This window comes from Equus caballus, chromosome 13 (genome assembly GCF_041296265.1).
Source record: "Equus caballus isolate H_3958 breed thoroughbred chromosome 13, TB-T2T, whole genome shotgun sequence".
Classification (NCBI taxonomy): domain Eukaryota; kingdom Metazoa; phylum Chordata; class Mammalia; order Perissodactyla; family Equidae; genus Equus; species Equus caballus.
Window position 1 is genome coordinate 35214967 of NC_091696.1, and position 22713 is coordinate 35237679.

Here is a 22713-nt window from a genome sequence, read left to right on the forward strand (position 1 = left end):
GAGCCTCCATGACCTTACCCGTGTCGTCACCCTTCCCTCATCTCTACCACTCTTACTCTGGCTCATTCTGCTTTGTTCTCATTGGCCTCTGTGTTGTCCCTTATATCTAACTGACGCAATCTTGCCTTAGGGCTTGTTACCGGTCTTCACTCTACCTGAACCACGGTCTTGACACACACACATGCTCAGATAATCATGTGGATCACCTCCTTGCCTTCAAGTCTTTGCTTTATTATTAATCAGTTAGAACTTCCCTGGCTACCCTATTTAAAATCACAATGTTTCGCATCTTCCTAATACTCCCTATCCTCCTTCCTGTGTTACTTTTCTGGAAAGCAAGCCCAATCAAGGTAAGCAGAATTGCCTAACCAACCCTCCAGCTGACTCTAGGTGCACTGGTCATGCCATATTGTTGTGGCAATTGATAACTGGTACAACTTCATTCAAACAGAAGCTTTGAAAGACCCAAACATTTCAGGACTACAGGGACTAGTGACAGGCTCAGCAGCAAGTCACTGATAGAAGAGCTCATGCCCTGGGAAATGCAACCACCAGGGGCGCCAAGTTCAGAGAGCATTAAAATCATTTACATGCAAGATCAGCTACTCCTTCCACAATGCTACTCAAATCCTGTGACTGGAATTAGTCTTGGTAAAGTTGTTTGGTTTCAAGCAACAAAAACAGATTCAGATGAGCATAAGCAAAACCAAGAAATTATTAAATGGATACAGGCAGAAGTCCTTTACAGAATCCAAAGAAACACAAATAAGGCCTCAGGAGAATGGGAACTAGTAAAGATCCAGATGCCTCAGGAGGAGGATTTTGTTAGCTTTCTTAAGTTCCCAAACTCTCTCTCAGTCTCAGTGGATCCCCAGAAAGAATCTGATTGCCTGCTAGCCTGCCAATGAGATAGCTTCTTTAGCTCAGGTGTCCTCTTCCCTGGTCCAATCAGCTAGCACCATGAGGGTAGGAACATATAGAACAAATATGGTTGTCAAAGTCCACCACTATGGGTGAATGGGCAATTCTCAGAGAACATGGCTATGAATGAGGAAGGAACCTTAAAAGGAAGTGAACCAACACTTCGTTTTGTTATCAATAATACCATTTCTAGGCTACTTAGGAAAAGGCAATATTAGACTTACAGGGTCCCCTAAATAGACAGATTTTATAGACTTGCTCGCCCAAAACAATGATGTAGTGATTATTTGTTGTTGTTGGGTTTTTTTCCTACCAACATCCATTTTCTCTTATTTTGGAGACATCCCCGAATTTCTTTTGGAGAACTATTCATTCCCATTTCTCAGTCCACATGGTTCAAGTTGGGTTGACCCCACGCCCCCCCCCCCCCGCCCCCGGCTCTAGGTCTAGCCAATCAACTTATCTTATCACTCAGGTCACAGTGTTTTGTTTAAAAGTTGGCATGGGCCCCAGTTCAATCCAATGAGAGTCAGGCCCATTGAAGACATTTTCTGGAAGATTGCAAAGGAGAACCTCTCTTTCTGTTTGAGCTACTAGCAGAAAGGAATATGTAATCTAAGAGCTGTGGGGAGTATCATGTGGTGCCTGGGAGTGAAGCCAACACAAAGAAAAGGGGAGCTTAGAGATGGAGAGGGTTCCCTCCCTCATAATAAATTGTGAGTCTTTGGACCCAGCACAACCTAAAGCTGGGTCTACCTCCTTGACTTTTTAGTCACATGAGCCAATACATTTGCTATTTTGCTTAAGAAATTTTTAGCTCAATTTTTCTCACTAGAAGCCAAAAAGAGTCCCAAGTAATATAGAGGATAAAAATCCTATCTTCCCAATGTGGTTATATAAATACAATGGAATACTACTCAGCCATAAAAAGATGAAATTGTCCCATTCGCAACCACGTGGATGGACCTTGAGGGCACCATGTTAAGCAAAATAAGCCATACAGAGAAAGACAAACACCATATGATTTCACTCATGTGTGGAATATAAACAAACTTGCAGACAAAAAGAACAAATTAGTGGTTACCAGGGGAAGGGGGGTGGAGGGTGGGCATAAGGGGTGAAGGGGCATACTTATAAGGAATATGACAAATAATAACGTACAAATGAAATCTCACTGTGTTATAAGCTATTATGACCACAATAAGAAAAATCCTATCTTCCTACTTGGATGAGGTGATGCCATCTTCTGTTCCTGTGTATTCTGTATCCAGTTCCAGACTCAGGACCTACAAATCTTCTGGGGAACATTTTTTAATGCCAGATGACACCCATGAGGACCCTGAACTACTAAAAGGGAAATTTGAACTCTGACAAGAGAATAGACTGTTCTTGATCCTGGACCTCCTTAGCTATCTCAATAAAGCCCAAAGTTCACCAAATTATCTCCGCAAGGTGACTTACAGCTTGATGTAAATCAGGTGTGGGGTCAATGGTATCCAAACTTCCAGGTTCATATTTATACTATATAATAGAATAGTAGGATTCTGAGAAGTCATCAACAAGGTCTTCCATGAGCTGCTGGGCTTATGAGGGGTGGTGGCATGATAAAAGATCATTCTTATTTATTAATCAGACCCTAATCCCCAATGACGTGGCAACTATTTCTGCGTATAGTCTTAGCTTGGGACACTAGCATCAATTGTCGCAATATTACAGAAATGCAAATTTGGCTACATCCATTTTCTAGGACACTTACTTTCTCCAAAGGGTACACATGCTTCTGAGAAAAGTTAGCATCATTTTCCCAGTGTAAGAAACATTCTTTTATTAATCATATTCTTTAAGGATCAAGAAACATGCACAGGTTACCTATGATGATGAGAGTCTTGTTGAAAGTACACACAAGATGACTATCACAGGAGATTTCTTGGAATCTGTTTCTCTTGCCTACATGGAATCCATTCCACTTTCAACTGGCAACAGAGCCTGCATTTTCCATTGGGGAATCATCTTCCCCTACCTCATGTCCATGTGATTGTGGTAGGAACCCCACTCTCAGCACCAGTCACTTCTCTCTCTGGCCACAGTTGGTTCTGAGAAGGGCATGCTTCCCAAGTGAGCCAATGAAAAACTTCCCCTGGGGAGAGCTTAACCAGCATTTTTGCTAACAGATGAAAAGTCTTGCTGACTTCCCAGCTGTGTCAGGATTTTCACTGCTCTATATCCCACCTACTAGGCTCTTGCCAGTTCTATATTTAGCATGCATCACCTAAAACAGTCCACTTCTAGTATTTATTTGTAATTTAAATAAGACAGAGTATATTGCAAGTATCAGAAACAAACAACCCTGAACTAGCTTAGGTTTAAGGACGGAACAAATTATCTCATGTACTTGGGAGTTTTTCTTCAGGCGCAGCTTAAACCTGGATTCAAAAGATGTCACCAGGTCCTGGTTTCTCTCCCTTTGAGTCTTGGCTCTACTCTCAGTGTTCATTCATAAGATGACTGCATTAGCTCCAGCTTCGAAACGAACATAACTAAGTCCAGCAGGACTGGTGGCTCAAGTAAAGACTGTAGGTTTAGTTCTGAATTTGGCTTTATTACTTTGCTTGAGGTATGTTTCAACCTCTAATTGGACACTATGATTAGAATAATGGAACGCACTGATTGGTTTAGGTTTGGATTACATGCTCCACCTTTGAGTACAACCAGCTTCACTGAAAACCAACTGGCTGAGACTGAGGAAGGGGTGGTTCCCCAAAAGCGAAATAAGAGTAAATTCTGGGTTGCAAAACATCTAGCCTTCCATCATTCCCCTACCTGTGCCTTCTTTGGCATTTATAATTGATAGTTGCTTCAGTGAAACTCTCTCTTCTCTTGGCTTCTCTGATATATCACTTTTTCTAAAATTTATTTATACTCCTTGGAACTTTTTGTAGTGCCTCTGTAGAGTTTACGGACTTTAGAGGATCATTGTTGGCGTTTAGGGACTCAGGAAGCCAGTCATGACAATTAACAGGAGATCTTAAATCTTCTGGCGAGTCAGAGGAGATCTAAAGTGGTTTGGAAGGCTTGATTAAACTGATCCTAAGGCTTGGGTGTCAGAAGCACAGGATTGGCTAAGTGTGAGAACCCAGTGGTAATAAGCTTGCTCCCAAGTTTGACTCTTTCCAGGATTCCTGTGGTTCTAGAATGACGGCCCTCAGATCTTGTGGATGTTATCTTGCCTCACGAGGATGGGATGAAGGCTTTCTCTTTAAGCATGCTCATTAACCTAGTCTTTCTGGAAACCTACTCTCCTTGATCATAGGGAGTAGCGGGTAGGATCCTTAGATTCACTTATTGTGAACTTCACAATGATTTTTCTGATGCTTCTTCTCTTGCAGGAAGCTAGCTGTAGATGATCAGCACCACGGACAGCAGCCATGGACGCTGTTGTGGGCTCGCCCTTCACGCAGGAGGTCTCTAATGGGATGCTCCTCTCCCACAAAATGCCACTTGCAGCTTTGAGATAGATACAGTAAGAAGGATGAAGTAGTGAAAGTGACCTCCTCCAGCCAGGTTATTCAGTTGCTACGGGTGAGAGATGTCACAGTCAGATTGTCTACAGAAACAGAAATGTATAGTCAATTCTTGATATTTGCATTTGCAATAGTTATGTTCTGTAAAGTTGCCACAAACAGTGAATTACCAAATACTGAACCATTACTCTTCGTTGAAATATAGAGCTAGGTTCTTGCGAGCTCTGATCACAACATAATCATCAACTGATCAATGCATAACTTTTTGAAATGTGTGTTTCTTTTTAAAGATATCTTATTTAACATATATTATTGATCCACTAACATTGAACTCATGGCCAACAGCACTATAAATTATGCATGAATGAAGCTCACCTAACAGATATCTTTTCTCTGAAAGGCACATCACAGCTTTCTCATGTTTAGGGACACTGGACAGTACTTCAGCGCCACAGTTGGGGACCATTTTAAACAGCAAAATCACCAACAAAAAGGCATAAAAATGTGAAAAACATGGCCCTAAATAGACTGCAAGAAGAACAGTTGTTTACAGAATGAAAGCTCAAATAAGAAGGCAGAGAAGGTGGATGTCCCAACTCAAGAAGAGAGAGAGGAAATTTGTTCTTTCGCTGCCTTTGTCTTCTATTCAGGCCCTCAGTGGATGAGATGATGCCTGCCCACATTGGTGAGGGCCATCTTCTTTACTCAGTCTACTGATTCAAATGATAATCTCTTCCAGAGACACCTTCGCAGAAGCACTCAGAAATAATGTTTTTCCAGCTATCTGGGCATCCCCATGCCCAGTCAAGTTGACATGTAAAATTAACCATCATGCCAGGTCTCAGGATACAAAAGATACTCAGAGGTTGTAGAAGCTCAAAGCCATAAAGTTCTATACTACTTAGTTTGCTCTTCCTTTTCTTGTGTCTTAGGGTGGAAGTTTAGCTTATTGACTTGAGATGTTTCTCTTCTTTAATATAGATATTATGACTATAAATTTCCCTCTAAGAATTGCTTGGGCCACATCCCATAAGTTTTGACATGTTGTGTCTTCATTTTCACTCATCTCAAAGTATATTCTAATTTGCCTTGGGGTTTCTTCTTTCACCATTGCTTATTTAGGAGTGTCTGGTCCAATTTCCATGTATTCGTGAACGTGCCATACTTCTTTCTGTTACTGATCTCTAATTTCACTCAGTTGTGGTCAGAGGACATATGATATATTATTTCAATCTTTTTTTTCGTATTGGGGGCTGCTTTATGGTCTACCATATGGTCTGTCTTGAAGCCCTACATGATTTAGCACCACAAAACCAGTTACCACTCTAGCCTCAGATCCTACTACTCACCCCTCATTTATTCCCCTCCAGCAACGTTGGCCTCCTTGCTGATCCTCAGACACACCTGGGCACGTTCCTATCTCGAGGCCTTTGCTTTGTTCTCCCTCTGCCTGGAACCCTCTTCCTAATTTTTGTCTACCTTACTGTTTCTCCTCCTTCTTTGCTCACAAATCACTCCCCAGAAAGCATTTCATGACCACTTTATTTAAAATTTCAGCCTCTACAAAAATGTTCTATTCCCTTTTCCTGCTTTATTTTTCTCCATATCATCAATTTTCATCTAATACACTGTTTATGTTACTTGCTTGTTGTCTGTCTTCCCCCATTAGAATGAAAGCTCCCTGACAGCAGGCATTTTTGCCTGTTTTGTTCATTGCTGTCTCCAGTGTAGAGTGCCTGGCACACAGTATGGCTCAATGTTTATTTTATGAATAAATGAATGAGTAAAATAACAGACTCCGTTCTAGTTTGGATTATGGTTGGTTCTCCTGGCTCTAGAAGGCTATGCCTGAGAAGAAAGAGGTGTCTCAAACAGTGGAAATGCTCGGCTAACTGCAGCCTGGGGAGTTGAATGGGCTGGTGAGAGACAGTTATATTACAATTTGTTTGTTCCATGAGGGCTGAAACCTGTTTGTAAATGATACACACAGGGCCAGCTTCATTGGTGTACGACTTGTGTAGTTGCACAAGGCCCCACACTTAGAAGGGCCTTGTGTTGGGTTTAATGCTCTGCTGTCACCATCTTAAAATTCTTCTTTTTTTGTGTGAGGAAGATTGGCCCTGAGCTAACATCTGGTGCCAATCTTCCTCTTTTTGCTTGAGGAAGACTGTTGCAGAGCTCACATCTGTGCCAATCTTCCTTTATTTTATGTGGGATGCCGCCACAGCATGGCTTGATGAGCAGTGCTAAGTCCACCCCAGGCTGCCAAAGCGGAGCGTGCGAACTTAACCACCATGCCACTGAGCCAGCTCCTTAAGATTCTTTATAATGTTTGAACAAAGGGCTCTGTATTTTCACTTTCCCTGGGCCCCATAAATTATGCAGATTGCTTGGATTTAAGAACATTGTGAGGGATAAAAGTGGGGAATTGCTGCAGCAAACATTAACGGAATCCAGCTGGACTCGAAGCTTTCCGAACAGAAGAGAAGCCAGTCAGAGTGAGAATATGGGCCAGAAAGTTCAGGTTCTGCAGGAGAAAAAAAATAGGCAAGCTAACATTTACTAAATTTTAAACACTATGAGGGCAAGGATCTGGTCTGTTTGTATTGGGGAAAAAAAGAATGGAAGTTTAATGCACTATTCTTTCACCTTTTGTCTATGTTTGAAAAATTTCATAACAAAAAGTTTAGAAAATCAGTAAAATAGTTAGCAATATGTGTCTTTTGACATAATGTGTACATTTCCAGGCTTGTTATTCATCTAGTGATGAAGCTGAGGATCTCTTGTCTCCTGGTTTGATCATATTGATCTTACTATTGATCTACATGGTTTGATTATATTGAGCTTACTGAACAATTGCTTGCTTTTCACAATGTTTTCAAGCATCTCTTAGCAAGTAATTAATTCAGATTATCAAGAGGAAGTTTGCTATTTCAATAGTTGTTAGTATCTTCTCAACAATCTCTTTAGAAAAAATTGAAATGTACTTAAATTTTGTTTGATCATATTAATCACTGTGAAAATGTTAAGCAATACAGAAAAAATGAAAATCTTGCTTAACAACCACTCACCTCAGACACACAATCCCACCTCACTATTAACAATTTTGTGTATTCTTTCAAACTTAAAATTTTTTATATAAATATAGAAAGCTATTTATCTTACCTGAGTGGGTTTATATTTCTTTGCAATATTCTTTTTTCACTTAACTACAAATTATGGTCATCTTTCCATGTAAATCCATAAAGAGGTATCATATTCTTTTTAATGGCTGCTTAGCATTTCCTATGCCACTTGGTCTGTAAGTATTTTTCTTTATCCCATTCAGCCAGCAACTTTTCATTAAAATATGAGGCAAGTAAGCAGGATTTTAAAAACATATTTAAAGTTAAGAGAACACTTTTTAAGAGATTCCAGGTTTTCTCCAGATTATCTCAATCAAGTTCCCGCCCCCCCCCCCAACACAACTGAATTCGAGATACCTAATGGAAGCTTTCAAATTTTGTTTTACGAAACTCTAGACCATGACGTTAATGGTGCCCCCTGGAGTTGTGCAGGGAGCAATTAATTAAGATTTCATTCCGCTCTGAGTGTTGGAAGCCCTGATTAACAGGAGCTTAAACAACCGAGTCCGGACGACACAACTAAAGCAGTGCTCAGGGGGAAATTTGTAACTCTAATGCACATATTTAAAATTAACATTTCCCGGCAAGCATGCAGAGAAACCGGATCTCTCACACGTTGCTGGTGGGAAAGTAAACTGGTACTCTGGAAAACAGTTTGTCAGTTTCTTATAAAGCCAAACGTGCACTTACCATAAAACCTAGCAATCACATCCTTGGGCATTGGGCACTTTTCCCATAGAAATGAAAATTTATGTTCAGACAAATACCTGTACGTGAACGTTCATAACAGCTTTGTTTATAATGGCCAAAAACTGGGAATAACCCAGTTCTTCAGTAGGTGAATGGTTTGCAAACTCTGATACATTTATACAGTGCAATACCATCCAGCAGAAAAAAAAAAATGAATAGTGGTAAGTGTAACAACATGGATGGATCTCAAAGGCATTATGCTTGGTGCAAAAAGCTAATTTCAAAAGGTCACATACTATATGATTCCATTTATATAACATTCTCGAATGGACAAAACTATGGGAATGGAGAACAGATTCCTGGTTGCTAAGCGAGAGGGATGGGGTAAGATAGGGTGAGTGGAAATATAGAGGGGCAGCAGGAGCTGGTGACAGACCTATTCTGTACCTTGATTGTAGTGTGGTTACATAAATCTATACATGGGACCAAACTGCCCAGAGCTCCTTCCTCCCACACACACACGAGTGCACGTTAAAGCTGGTGAAAACCAAATCAAGTGTGTAGTCTATTCAATAGCGTCATACTAACGTCAGTTTCCTGCTTTTGATATTATACTTCAGTTATATAAGATATCATTATAGTAGAAGCTGGGTGAAGGCTTCAAGGAACTCTATGTACTAGTTTTGCAGCTCCTTGTGAGTCTTGTATTATTATTTCAAAATAAAAAGTTAAATGTTTTCACAAAAAGTAACAAATGTTGGAGAGGTTGTGGAGAAAAAGGAACCCTCATACACCGCTGGTGGGAATGCAAACTAGTGCAGCCACTATGGAAAACAGTAGGGAGATTTCTCAAAAAATTTAAAACAGAAATACCATATGACCCAGCCATCCCATTACTGGGTATCTATCCAAAGAACTTGAAATCAGCAATTTCAAAATAACCATACACCCCTATGTTCATTGCAGCATTATTTACAATAGCCAAGACGTGCAAGCAACCTAAGTGCCCATCAACTGATGATTGGATGAGGAAGATGTGGTATATATATACAATAGAATACTACTCAGCCATAAAAGAGGATAAAATCGTCCCATTCACAACAACATGGATGGACCTGGAGGGTATTATGTTGAATGAAATAAGCCAGATAGAGAAAGACAATCTCTGTATGACTCCACTCATACGAGGAAATTAAACACATAGACAAAGAGAACAGATTAGTGGTTACCAGGGGAAAGGGGGGGCGGTGGGGGTGGGCACAAAGGGTGAAGAGATGCACCTACAACAAGACTCACAAACAAAAATGTACAACTGAAATTTCACAAGGTTGTAAACTATCATAATCTCAATAAAAAGTTAAAAAAAGTTAAATGCTTTCAAAAAAGAATTTTTGAAAATCAGTGCTCTAAGCTTCCATCTCAAGAAGCTAGAACACGAATAGTAAATTAAACCCAAAGAAAGTAGAAGGAAGGAAATAACACAGCAGATAACAACAAAGTAATAAAGATAAGTTATTTACATAAAGTCTTGATCTCTGGTAGCGTAAGTCCTCATTCTCTAAGACTGCTTTGGTTATCCTAGGTCTTTTGCATGTCATCATAAAGTTTAGAATTAGATTGTCAATTTCCCGAAAAAAGCTCACTGCGATTTTTCCAGTGAATGTGTTGAACCTACAGACCAGTTGTATGAGAACTGGCTTTACCATATTGTCTTGACAATATTGAGTCTTTTAACCATGAACGTGAGGTATCCTTTCATTTATTTAGGTTTTCTTAATTTCTTTTAGCAATATTTTGTAAGGTGTAGAGGTCTTATGTTTCTTGTCAGATTTACTCCGAGATATTTTATGGGTTTCGGTGTTGTTCCAAATAGTTTTGTTTTTAATTTCATTTTCTGCTTGTGTATTACTAGTACCTAAAAGTTAGTGCAGCTGCTCAAGGATGTTGTCAAGGACCAGCCTCTGTTTCTTTGGCTCCACCATCCTTAGCATCTCAGGGTCACAAGGAGGCTGCTGCATCCCCACGTCTGGAATCTGCTTTCGTGGGAAGAAGAAGCAAGTGACAAGGTGGAAGCTATGGCTCCTAGATCAGGAAAGAAAAACTTTCCCAGAAATCTCTAGACTTCTGTTCCTTTTCAGTCATTAGAACAGTGTCAGCTACTCCTAGATGCAGGGGAGGTGAAGACGGAGTTGCTGTCATTTCTGTACATTGCTGCCCCAAACAAAATCGGAGTTCTCTTGGTAAACCTTAAGGGGAGAACAGGTATTAGGTGGGCACGTAGCAGTGACAGCCACGGTGTAGAAAGGAATTGAGCATTTCAAAGCACCGTGAACTCCTGTCATCCTTTCAGTAGGGTTAAGGCACACTTGTTATTTAACTTAAGGTTTTATGTTATTTTGACTGTGTAAATATTGTTCCACACTGATCTGTGTCATGTGCTGTGATTACATTTCCTCGCTTGGTCAACTTTTCTGTTCTCCTTAGATTTATGGCTTCTTGTACTTGTTTGTTTGGTTTTCTACGTCACCGTCTCTAATTCTTTCCTAATTCTCCACCAGAATTGCAAAATCTCACTAAAAAAATTTTTTTTCATGTAGTCAGACACATCAAGTTTCTCTTTTTTCACCCTTGGAGACATTTTTCCTGGAGCCTTCTGTAATCTTACTCAGTCTGAACTTGTTCTCCAAGCATTCTCGAATTTTCTTTAGCCTCCTCCGGGGTCGGGTTTTCTGAGCCCTGGCTGTCCCGTCAGTCTTCACGGTCTAATCCCTCTTTTTGGTTGATTGTATTTTCCAATAGCCTCCTGACAAAGAGCGTTTCGTGGGAAATACATTTTTTGAGGCATTGCATGAAAACGCTTTTATTCCATTTTTACACTTGATGGCTATAGTTTGAGAATAGCATTCTAGATTGGAAATAATAATCCCTCATTATTTTGAAGGCATCGCCTCATCATGTTTAGCTTCTTGTTTTGCTTTTGAAAGTCTGATGAGATTCCAGTGTCTAATTCTCTCTCTTTTTTTTTTTTGACTCTGTGGCCTGTTTTTTTTTTTTTTTTTTACCATGAAAGTTTTTAAGCTCTTTTGTTCTTGGCGTTCTAAAATTTCCCAGTCACATGCCTGAGTGGGGATCTTTTTCAAATACATTGTGCTGGATACTTTTGATCCAGACGCTCATGTTCTCCAGTCCTGGACATTTTCTTCTATTTATTTCCTAGTGGAAATTACCGCTTTCTTTGTAGAACTCCCATTAATTGATTACTGAACTTCAATGAATTAATTCTCTAATTTCATTATCTTTTCTCTTTCCCACCTATTTTTTTTTTAATTCTACTTTCTAGGAGAGTTCTGCAACTTTATCTTCCCACGCTTCTGTTCAATTTTAAATTTCTTCTATCAAATCCTTAATTTCGAAAAGCCATTTATATTCTATTTTTGTTTTTTGCTGAGGAAGATTCGCCATGAGCTAACATCTGTGCCAGTCTTCCTCTACCTTGTAAGTGAGTTGCTGACACAGTGTGGCAGCCAACGACTGGTGCCAGTCCACACCAGGGAACTGAACCTGGGCCACTGAACCACGGGGCCAGCCCCTATATTCTTGTTTTTAAAAAATAGTGTTGTTGTTTTATAGATGCAATATCTTTTCTTATCTCTTTGAGCGTAAGTACAATTTTTAATGTTTTCTTCAGCTCTCTGCCTTGTCTCAATTTCCTCCGAGTTTTTTTCCTTTTTTTCCCCTAATTTCTTGCTTATCAGAGTTGGGGGCCCTTCCTCATTGTCTGATGATCCTGAGCTGACTATTCACCTTTAACAGCGAGGTATTAAAAAACCATGGATGTGAAGCGTAACTTTTCAACTCAGAGGGCTTCAATGTAAGATACTCAGATGGACTCCAGCCATTTGTGTCAGACTCCCACATGTCACTGTGTGCAGACCTTTATCTGAGCCCTATTTCTCTAGAAAAGAGCACTAATTTCCTCTGATCGTCTTCTACGCTAGTCTTGGACCAAATGGCACAAGTGGGTTGGGTCGAGGATGGCGTCTCAGTCTTTAGGTGATGATCTTTTACTTGCTTACTCAGTTTTCAGAACAGTTCCAATTCCCGGCCCTTTCTAGGCCTTGTTTCTCCAAATTTGGAGCCTCTCTAGTTTAATGTCTTTGTCAAACATACTTCATGTTGGAGGTGGGGTCTAGAAGCATTGTTGCCTGGATGTGCGTGATAAGTGAGTGTCCCCAAGGGTCTAAATATGTAGAGTTTCAACCAGGCTCCCTGTTTAAAGTCCCACGACTTACCCAATCTTTTGTGCATCTGATGCCTCTAATTCCTGACTGTATTAGTTTCCCAGGGCTGCCATAACAAACTACCACACACGGGGTGGCTTCAAAGACAGAAATATATTTTCTCACAGTTCTAGAGGCTAGAAGCCGGGATCAAGGTGTTGACTGGTTTGGTTTCTTCTGAGGCCTCTCTCCTTGGCTTGCAGACGGCTGTCTTCTCCTTGTTTCTTCACATGGTCTTCCCTCTGTGTATATCTCTGTCCTCACTTCCTTTTCTTATAAGGTCATCAAACCTAATGGATTAGAGCCTACCCTAATAACCTTATTTTAACTTAATTACCTCTTTAAAGACCTTATATCCAAATACAGTCACATTCTGTGGTCCTGATGGTTAGAACTTCAACATATAAATTGGGAGGAGCGAGACACAATTCAGCCCATAACATCGACCATTCAGAGATTCTACAAATTGGTTTGCTTGTTTTCTTCCTCTCTGCAACTATTTGATATTCATATTTCTCAGTTCTGCTAATCTCTTTACCTGATTTCCAGCTTCTGAAACTTCTTGACATTTCTTTGCTGGATCATCTGTTATGAACTTGACAGTATTACCTCCCTTTTCTATAGTTTCCTCTGCATCACGGGGAAGAAGCCTAGAATTACATTTCCAAGAATCTCTTTCTTAGAGTTTGCTAATGGGAGGTACTTGCAAAGGATTTGGAAGATAAAAGAGAGGTGGTTATTCCTTGGCGCAGCAGTGGAATGAGCAGGCTGCAGACCTGATGTTCTCATTAGCTTCCAGGCAGGCTACTACGAATCCTTCCTTTTAGTGCTGGGGGTGGCTGAGAAGACAGTGGGTCTTCCCAGAGCTCTTGAGCAGGGCTGGGAATAGGGTGAGGTTGAATGAGGCAGGGTCATGCAAGTTCAGGGTCAGATTCTGTTTTCATTTAAAATTTTGACATTTTATTTATCATGGATTTTTTTTTTTACGTTGTTTGTTTTTTTAAAAAAATATTGTATTAAACTATTCTTTATTTTGATAGGTGAGTTGTGATGGTTAATTTCACGTGTCAACTTGACTGGGCTAAGGGATGCCCAGAGAGCTGGTAAAAGACTACTTCCGGGTGTGTCCCTGAGGGTGTCTCTGGAAGAGATGAGCGTTTGAATCAGTAGACTGAGTAAAGATCTGCCTCACCAAGGCAGTTGGGCATCATCCAACCTGTTGAAAGCCTGAATAGAACAAAAAGGCTTGGGAAGGGCAAATCGCCTTTTTCACTTGAGCTGGGATGTTCTTCTCCTGACCTTGGACGTCGGCACCTCTGGTTCTCAGGCCTTCAGACTCGGACTGGGAGTTACACCAGCTTCCCTGGGCCTCCAGCTTGCAGACAGCAGCTTGTGGGACTTCTTGGCCTTCACAACTGTGTGAGCTAATTTCTATAATAAATCTGCTTTAATATATGTCTCTATACATCCTATTGATTCTGTTTCTCTGGAGAACCCTGACTAATACACGAGTGTTTCGGTGCCCTCTTAAAATTTGCTTCCAAGGTGACTCCTCACTAGCCTCACCCTAGGCCTGACCTTGCCCTTGGGTTGCAACAGAGCTTCCAGGTCGCTTCTGAGCTTCCCTCCCTTTGATGCTCCAGGCTGAGACTGCTGACAGTGGCTTGCCTGCCCTTCATTCCTCAGCCTTCCAAGTGACTGTGAAGTAAGCCTCAACTTCCCCTCTCCTACTCAAAACACACTGAGTGGCTTCCATTTTCCTCATGGAACCTGGACTTATACAATCTCTCATCAACCGAATTCTCCTTTACTGATCTCTCTTTTGTGGATTTATATCTTTTTTATTCCTTTACTCTCATCTTAGTAGTGTTTTGGTATGGAGCAGAAGAAAGTTTGTATGTTTATTTGGCACATTTTTCTAGAAATATCTCTGTCCTCAAATTTCTAAAGTTCTGATTCATTTAGACAATTACACATTACCCATAGCATCATATCCAAATTATAATTGACAGCATCTTCTGCATTTTGTGCACATTTTCATCTTCGGTGCTCCTCACCATGGCCACAAGTCCCTACATTATCTGACCTCTTGGCCATCTCCTTAACCTCATCTTCTCATCTCCAGCCATTTTTTACTTTGCTCAATTCACTGCAGCCACCCTGACCTTCTCTTCCTTGAACACGCCAAACTCATTCTCAACTCAGGGTTTTTGCACCACCTCTTCCTATTAAAGGGGTTCAGAACAGGCCTCCCTAAGATGCGCCACTTCAGCATGTGGAATATTTTGAGCTAAAGGCAATTGAGACCCTGTAGGCTCAAGAGAAACTTTTACCTCTCCCCTAAAGAATTTAAATTAGGGGCCTTGTCCATAATAAGAGCTATTACCACAAATAAATTTTTATGACCTATCTGTACGGCAGGGCAAATCTCTAATTACCAAACATCTGCTCTTCTTATCGTCCTGTGAATTACCTCCTCCTCTCTGAAGCCTCAGGCTCCTATCCCATTCCTTAGCTCAAGATGGCATACACACCTCATTTCACCTTTTTGCCTCTGCATCTCTCATGTATGTGGGGTCTCTGGCTCTCTCATGTATGTAGGGTTCCTGTGTATACAAAATTAAATTTCATTTTCTCCTCTTAATCTGTCTCACGTCAACTTAATTCTTAGACTAGCTAGAAGACCCTAGAAGGATAGAGGAAAACTTCTTCCTCCCCGACTCCTCTGTATGGAATGGTCTCCAGATTTCCCAAACCTGCTCGTTTCCTTGCTTCAGCGAGTTCTCTGTTCAAACATCCCTCCTCAGAGAGGCCTTCTTCAACACGCTACGTAAGACAGTCTATTCCCCTCACTCTCTATCTTCTTACTTGCTTTTAGTTTTCCTCGAAGCACTTATCAGTAGGTGAAATTAAATTACATTTTCGTTTATCTGCTTACTTCCTGTTGTCTCTCTCTAGAATGGAAAACATTTTGTATTTCCTCTGCTGCATCCCCAGAATCTTGAAAAAGCACATGCCACATAGTCTGCACTCCAATATTCGTTGAATGTTTACACTGGAATGAATCTCACAGTTCTCTTATTTTGGTAAAGGAAGTTATAGGTTTTTTATTTTTTCTTTCCACTGAGCTCCACTCAGGCATCTTCAACTCCCCCAGAGTCTCCATTCTATTGTTCCTGACTCCTGTCTATGACGGTCTTGGGATTCACAGGAGGACTTCTGCCTTCACCCTTTGCTGCATCAGTAAGGGTCACCAGACACCCCCCCCCCGACCCCCCAATTCTGGCTCGCCTGATCTCAGAGACCTGAAGTCGAGAACCCCAACGTGTGCCCCTTGTACCACACAAACACATCAGTTGCCTCTCAAGGTGCCCAGATATGAACTCTCCCTCAAAGGAATCATTATTTCCTCAGTCACTCTCAGCCATCCTTAGAAAATTTGGCTTATTGATTACTCAATATTATTTTTTAAATCTACCCCTCCTTTTTTTAAAAAAAAAACTTAATTGCATTTATTTTATTTTTATTTTTGCTGAGGAAGATTAGCCCAGAGCTAACATCCATTGCCAATCTTCCTCTCTTTTTGCTTGAGGAAGATTAACCATGAGCTAATATCTGTGCCAATCTACCTCTACTTTATATGTGGGATGCCGCCACAGCACAGCTGACAAGCAGTATAGGTCAGTGCCTGGGATCTGAACCTGCAAACCCGGGCCGCCAAAGCAGAGCACACCAAACTCAACCACTATGCCATGGGGCCGGCCCCCTTAAATGCATTTTTAATAACCTTTTTAATGTTGAAATAATTTTAGATTACAGAAGAGTTGCAAAGATAATAGAGAGAATTCCTATATAAACTTTACTCAGTTTCCCCAAATGACAACCTCTCACACAACCACAGTACATTTGTTAACACTAAGAATTTAACATTGGTATAGCGCTATTAGCTGGAGTACAGATTTTGTTTGTATTTCATCCAGTTTTCTACCACCATCCTTTCTGTGTTCTAGGATCCAGTCCCGGAGACCACACTGCGTTTGGTCAGCACATCTTCTCAGCCTCCTTTGGTCAGTGGCTGTTCCTCAGTTTTTCTTTGATTTTCCTGAGCTTGGCAGTTATGAAGAGTACTGGTCAGTCATTTTTGTAGAATGTCCCTAAATTTGGGTTTATATGATGTTTTTTCTCATGATTAAACTGGGTTGTGGCTTTTGGTGAAGAATACCACACAGGTGAATTGCCTTCTTCATTACCTTGTATTGGGGTTTGATGTTTAATTTTGTGCATCAACTTGACTGGATCATGGGGCATCCAGATATTTGGTCAAACACCATTTTGGGTGTTTCTGTGAGGGTCTTTTGGGATGAGATTAACATTTAAATTGAGACTGAGTAAAGCAGATTGCCCTTCCCAATTAGGGTGGGCCTCGTCCAATCAGTTGAAGGTCTGAGTAGAACAAGAAGACAGACCACCCCCCCCGCCGCCCCGAATAAGAGGGAGTTCCTCCTGCCTGACTGCATGAGCTGGGACATTGGTTTTTTCCTGCCTTTGGACTCAAACTGAAACACTGGCTGTTCCTGGGTCCCCAGCTTGCTGACTGCAGATCTTGGGACTTGTCAACCTCTATAACCATCTTGTGAGTGAGTTCCTTACAATAAGTCTCTCTCTATACACACTCACACACGCACACTCACATGCACACCCTATTACTTCTATTTCTCTGGAGAACTCTGACTAACACAAGGGGTGACTTGATATCAACATGACTTACTGCTGGGTGACGTGAACGTTGATCACTTGGTGAAGGTAGTGTCTGCTGGGTTCTCCATCGCTGTTACTATTTCTCCGTTTTCACACTTTGTTCTCTGGAAGCGAGTCACTGAGTCCAGCCCACACTCAAGGGGAAAGTGTATTTTGAAAGAAAACTTCCTATCACTGCAGGAAAGTAGAAAATCATCAGTGTTGCTATAAATAGAGGATGAAAGTAAAAATGAATAGAGGAAAACAAAACAACGTGATTAAAATCTATCTCGATACTTCTTCAGTTATCTGATCGTAACAAATTACCCCAGAACTTAACGGGTGAAAACAACACACTAATTTGTTTTGCCTGTGAATCTGAATCTGGGCAGGGCTCGGCAGGGAAGCCTCGTCTCTGCTCTATGGGGCATCACTGGGCTGGAATGACTGAGGGCTGGGGGACCCACTTCCAAGACTGCTCACTCACATGGCTGGCAAGTTGGTGCTGGTGTGTCAACCGGAGCTCAGCCAGGGCCTAGGGCTCTGGGCCTTGGTTCCTTTCCACGTGGGCCTCTTAGTGTGGCCTGGGCTTCCTCACAGCATGGGGGCTGGGTTCCAAGGGTGAACATCCTGAGAGAGAGCCAAATGGAAGGAATGTCATCTTTTACCATCTGGCTTCAGACGTCGCCTAGTGTCACTTCTACTAAATTCTATCAGTCGACGTAGTCACAGAAGCTCACCAAGTTTCAAAAGGAGGAGGGTATAGATTCTACTCTTGATGGGGGAGTGGCAAGGTTCTCAGAGGGTGCATGGGGTACAAACCGCAAATGACCCCAACACCATTGCCTGCTGAAGGCTGTGAACTTGAGGCCTGCTCCATTTGTGTTTAAAAAACGAGAGAAAGGAAGAGACTATTAGCAAGCGGTGGAGAGGTTTACAAAACATACTAGCCCCACACTGAGACTTTTCCTTCTAAAAGAAAGTGAATGCCAAGCGCGTACTTTGCCTATCATGCGTTTCTGAGTCTGCAGAGCTACTGTGACCTTGAGCCTCCTTGACACCCCGAGCCTTTTCATGTCCCTGCATCATTACGCATGTGAAGTTCTCTTCTCAAGTTTCCTTCACTCCCTTCTCTGCCTGGAAAACTCATTTTCACTCTTCCAAACCCAGCTCCGTTCTCCGAAGCAAGAACAACATCTTGTTTATTTTAACTTTTATTGATTGCTTGTGTTGTAATTTCTCTGAGACCCGTTCGGCTTTCCAAGTTCACTCACCATATTTTGAATTCCTAAAGCATAGGAACCATATATTATTCATAATCCTAAGTTTTGGCCCATTTTGACTCTGCTTGTAACACCTCACCTCTACACTGTATTTCCTATCTGGTCAACTCCTATTCATCCTGTAAAACCCAGACTGACCAGCACTTTCTAAACGAAGTGTTGGCTATCTCCTCCCAACTGGGTTATTAACTTTATCCTCTGTACTCTCACAGGATTTCATTTGCATCTCTATGCAATGTCCAGGTGTTACAGTGTAATTCCTTAGTTGGTATGCCGGTCTTTGGGGTGGGGACTAAGTTAAGTCAACTTTGTCTTAGATCAGTTGCCCAGAACCAGAACCTGAGATGAGAAGTTACGTGCAAGTGATTTATTAAGGAAGAACTCTTAGAAGAAGCTCGTAAGGGGTGAAAGGAGGAGGTCATGGAATAGGAAGAAGTTGAGCAAGGATAGGATTTGGGGCAAGGTCCTGGAAAGAGGACCTTCAGCCTAGTCTTGCAGGGAGCTCTGGAATGTAAGTTACGTCTCAGAATTTGTTATGACTGGAGGCACAAAAGCTGGCTCCCAGACTCCTGTACCCAACAGTCATTGGCTAAGGGCCACCCCAGGAAACATAAACTCTAGGCACTTCCAGCTCTCTGTGGGTGCAGACAAGGCGGTGCCAGTAGCCCAAAGGTCAGAAGACGGTCACACGTGCAGCCATTTGAAGCAAAGCACACAGTTAGGGACAGGCACACAGAAAAGGCTAAAAGATCCCAAGGGATCTGGGTGGGACACCAAGAGCGCCGGCTACAATCCTGGAGATGAGTGAATGTCCTCAGAAAGAAGAAACGACTAGGGGACAGGGAAGGCCATCACCGCACACCGATGATAAAGGGGTCACAAACTGAGGAATACATTTAACTCACTTCCGTGGCCCTGAGCTAAAAAAAGAAAATAGAATTTTAAGATAATTCTTTGTAAGATTTTGTTAACAAATTAGAAAATGTGTGATTTTCTTGCAAAATAAAATGACTAAAATTAATTCAAGAGGGGAAAGAAACTGTAGGCAGACCGATATTAACAGATGAAAATTACAAAATATTTCAAAGAACTGCCTGCCCTACTAGATCCAGAGAGTACATTGGGTGAATTCTTATTACATTTGAAAACACATCATTTAAATTGTTCCAGAGCCTAAAGAAAATAGGGACACTTCACAGTAGTTTTTCAAAAACTGGTAAAAATGAAACCTGACAAGGATAGCGAGCACACACACGGGCTGCAGGCTGGCTTTCTTATAAAAAATAGATATAAAATTCTATATGAAATGTTAGCGAGTAGATAAAGGAATGCATTTAATGCTATCCCTATGACACACTCATGCATAGGTTGTACTGAACCTTTGTCATTTTTGCTGCCAGCATTGAATAATCTTCCTTTTGGAGGGCCTCTCAAGATAAATGGAGGCAGCTCCATCTCCCATTATGGAAGCTGTAAGAAGATATGGTCCCTTCCCTACTTCCCAGCAGTTGGTGACCAGACCTAGGATCTAGCCCAACACAATGGATGCTTCCACTTTGGGTTTAGAATTTTGAAGGTATGATAGCAAAAGTGCAAGGACAATCAGAAATTATTCAAGGTTATTCACAGCAGCTATAGCAGAACCAAGAGTCCAGCAGTGTGGTTGCCACTGCCCAATGGTGGTGCCATCCTTGGGGGTAGCAGCAAGTGTCCAGTTTCACCAAGGGTGTCAACAATGACATCATAAGCAGCATTTTCTGGAGCAGGGTCCTAGCTATGTACTGGCTTCCTTGGTTTCCCAAGTCTGATTCTAAAGCTTTCTGACAGGTCTGTGAACAGCTCAATATCCATCCTTCCAATAGACTCCTTTTCAGCTTACATTAGCTAAAAGTAGTTTACGTTGTTTGCTACCAAGAACCTATGATAGGCATACAGCTCAAAGAAAAAAAAGCGTATGCTCATCTCTGTTGATGCCCACAAGGCATTTGATGAAATTCAAGATCCATTTCTGATAACTCTTTCTGAAGTAGGAATAAATGGATACCACTTTAATGCAATAAATAATATATATCTCAAAGCAAAAGTAAGCATCACGCTTAATGGTGAAGCACTGGAAGCGTTGCTATTAATGTCAGAAACAAAGCAGGCTTTCCCACTCTCATTACTATTACTTAACAGACTTCTGGAAGGGCAATTAGGCAAAAGGAAAAAAAGAGGAGCTACAAATATCATAAAGGAAGAGGCGAGGTTATTATCTCATGTGCTGATATGAATTCCTGAAAAACTCAAGACGTCAACTGAGAATTATGAGAAAGAACTAAAGGACATCAAGGTGGCTGGTTATAAAAATAATTTTGTCCTAGAGCTAAGAAAACATAATGGCATAAAAATATCCCATTCATAATAGCAACCAATAGGAATAAGCTTATCAATGCAACACAGACATAGGGAAGGAAACTATACTTCTCTGACAGACAAGAAAAGCCCTTGTGTAATTTTAGAAAGACATACTTTAATCTCAGATAAGAATATAAATATTACGATGATGTCTATTTTCTCTAAATTAATCCATATAAATTAATGTCCCCAAATGATTAAATTATCTGAGAGAATAACCAAACAGCTAATAAAATACTAGGAGGTATTGCCCTACCAAATTTTTCAATATATTCTAACCTGTATTATCATGGAATGTAGAGACACATCAACAAGAATGGAATTTTTTAAAACCCTAAATGTATGTGGAGTTTAATATATGAAAAAAAGTGATATTTTAAAGCAGTGGGAAGAGATTAGATTATGTTTTAAAAAAAATGGTGCTGAGACAACTGGCTAGCCAGGTAGAGAGGGAAAGCAAGATGCCTACCTCATTTCTTATACAGAAATAAATTCCAGATGGAGCCAACACTAAAAGCAAGAAAAACAAAAAAAAATAGTAACCATGACAGCACTAAATGAAAACACAGATGAGTATTCTTAAGATCTTGGAGTGGCGAAAGGCTGTTTGCCTAGTCCTGAAAAAAAAAAAAAAAATCAGAAACCTTTATGAAAAAGCTGATCAATTTGACTATATAAAAGAGTTAAAATTCTCTATTTGATATGAAAACACTATAAATATGATGAAAGGTAAATAACCAAATGGAATGGTATAGACCAAAGAATAATATAACTCGTATACAAAGTACTTTTATTAGCCAACATTTATAAAAGGAACACCCCAAAAGAAAAATGGGTAAATCATGTGGGCAGGTAAATCACACCAGTAAAAATACAAATTACTAGTAAAAAGGCATCACTAGTTATTATCTTGATTGCAAACAGAAACGGACACTGGTTAGTCTCAGTAATACAGGAATTTATGGGAAGCCTATCACTTTAGCTCAGAGAATAAACAGAGCCAGAGAAACAGGCTTGGGCAGAAACCCAGGAAGGCAGACACCAGTAAGAACTTGCCACTAGAGCAGCTGGCTGAACGCTCGCTGTTACCATTCCTGGCACTGACGCCACTGGACCCTCACTGTTGAATATAGAGTGCTAGATTCCTTAATTCACTGCATTATCTCCAACTAACCTTGATCAATCAGTACAAGGTTATTGTATTGACCAGATCCAAGGGCCAGGTGGGAGCACCTGATTGGTCTTTCTTAGGTCATCTCCCCAGACTCTAGCTTCCAGGGGTGGGAAGGGAAATACCTGCTCCCCATCCCCTGCCCAGTTTTTATAGTGGGAGCTTGAGTGGTCCTGTCTGGTTTGGCGTTCCCTCCAAAGAGGAAGTCTGTTTACACACTGGAGAGCTGAAAGACCAACACATGATGTTCAACTTCTCTCCTACAAATAAAAGCACATTAATATACCACCTTTCGTTCATTGAATTTGGCAAGGCGAAAAAGACTGAAAAACTCAACACTGTCTTGGGATTGGGAAATGTGTGCTCCCCGTCCGTTGCTGGTGGGATAAAACCTTTCTGGAGGTCAGTTTGACGATAGGTGTCAGAATACGAAATGTGCATACCCTTTGATCTGAGGTGGCAGCTTAAGGAGATAGCTGCAGGAATGAGCCAAGTTTAGATCACGACGATGTTCGCTGTGCTGTTGTTTCTAATTTGTGTTTCCCTAGCTCAGGGGTGAGGGGCGGGTACAGAGAGGGATGGTGGAAC

The 22713-nt window shown here is 41.1% G+C and overlaps 1 protein-coding gene across 9 annotated transcripts in view; it reads right to left on the reverse strand.

Annotated features, from left to right (window-relative positions):
- The window catches only part of SCNN1G (sodium channel epithelial 1 subunit gamma), a 55561-nt gene that overhangs the window by 29230 nt on the left and 3618 nt on the right, over positions 1-22713 (reverse strand). For 3 of the 9 annotated variants that reach the window (XM_070232120.1, XM_070232119.1, XM_070232118.1), the window contains exons 2-3: positions 17762-17904; positions 17306-17469 (exon numbers count right to left, since the gene is read on the reverse strand). The gene's annotated coding sequence lies outside the window, so the exon portion shown is untranslated. Of the gene's footprint in view, positions 1-2790; positions 4526-17305; positions 17470-17761; positions 17905-21423; positions 21460-22713 lie in introns of those variants that run through there. The other 6 variants (XM_070232116.1, XM_070232114.1, XM_070232115.1 and 3 more) reach the window with 4 other exon arrangements.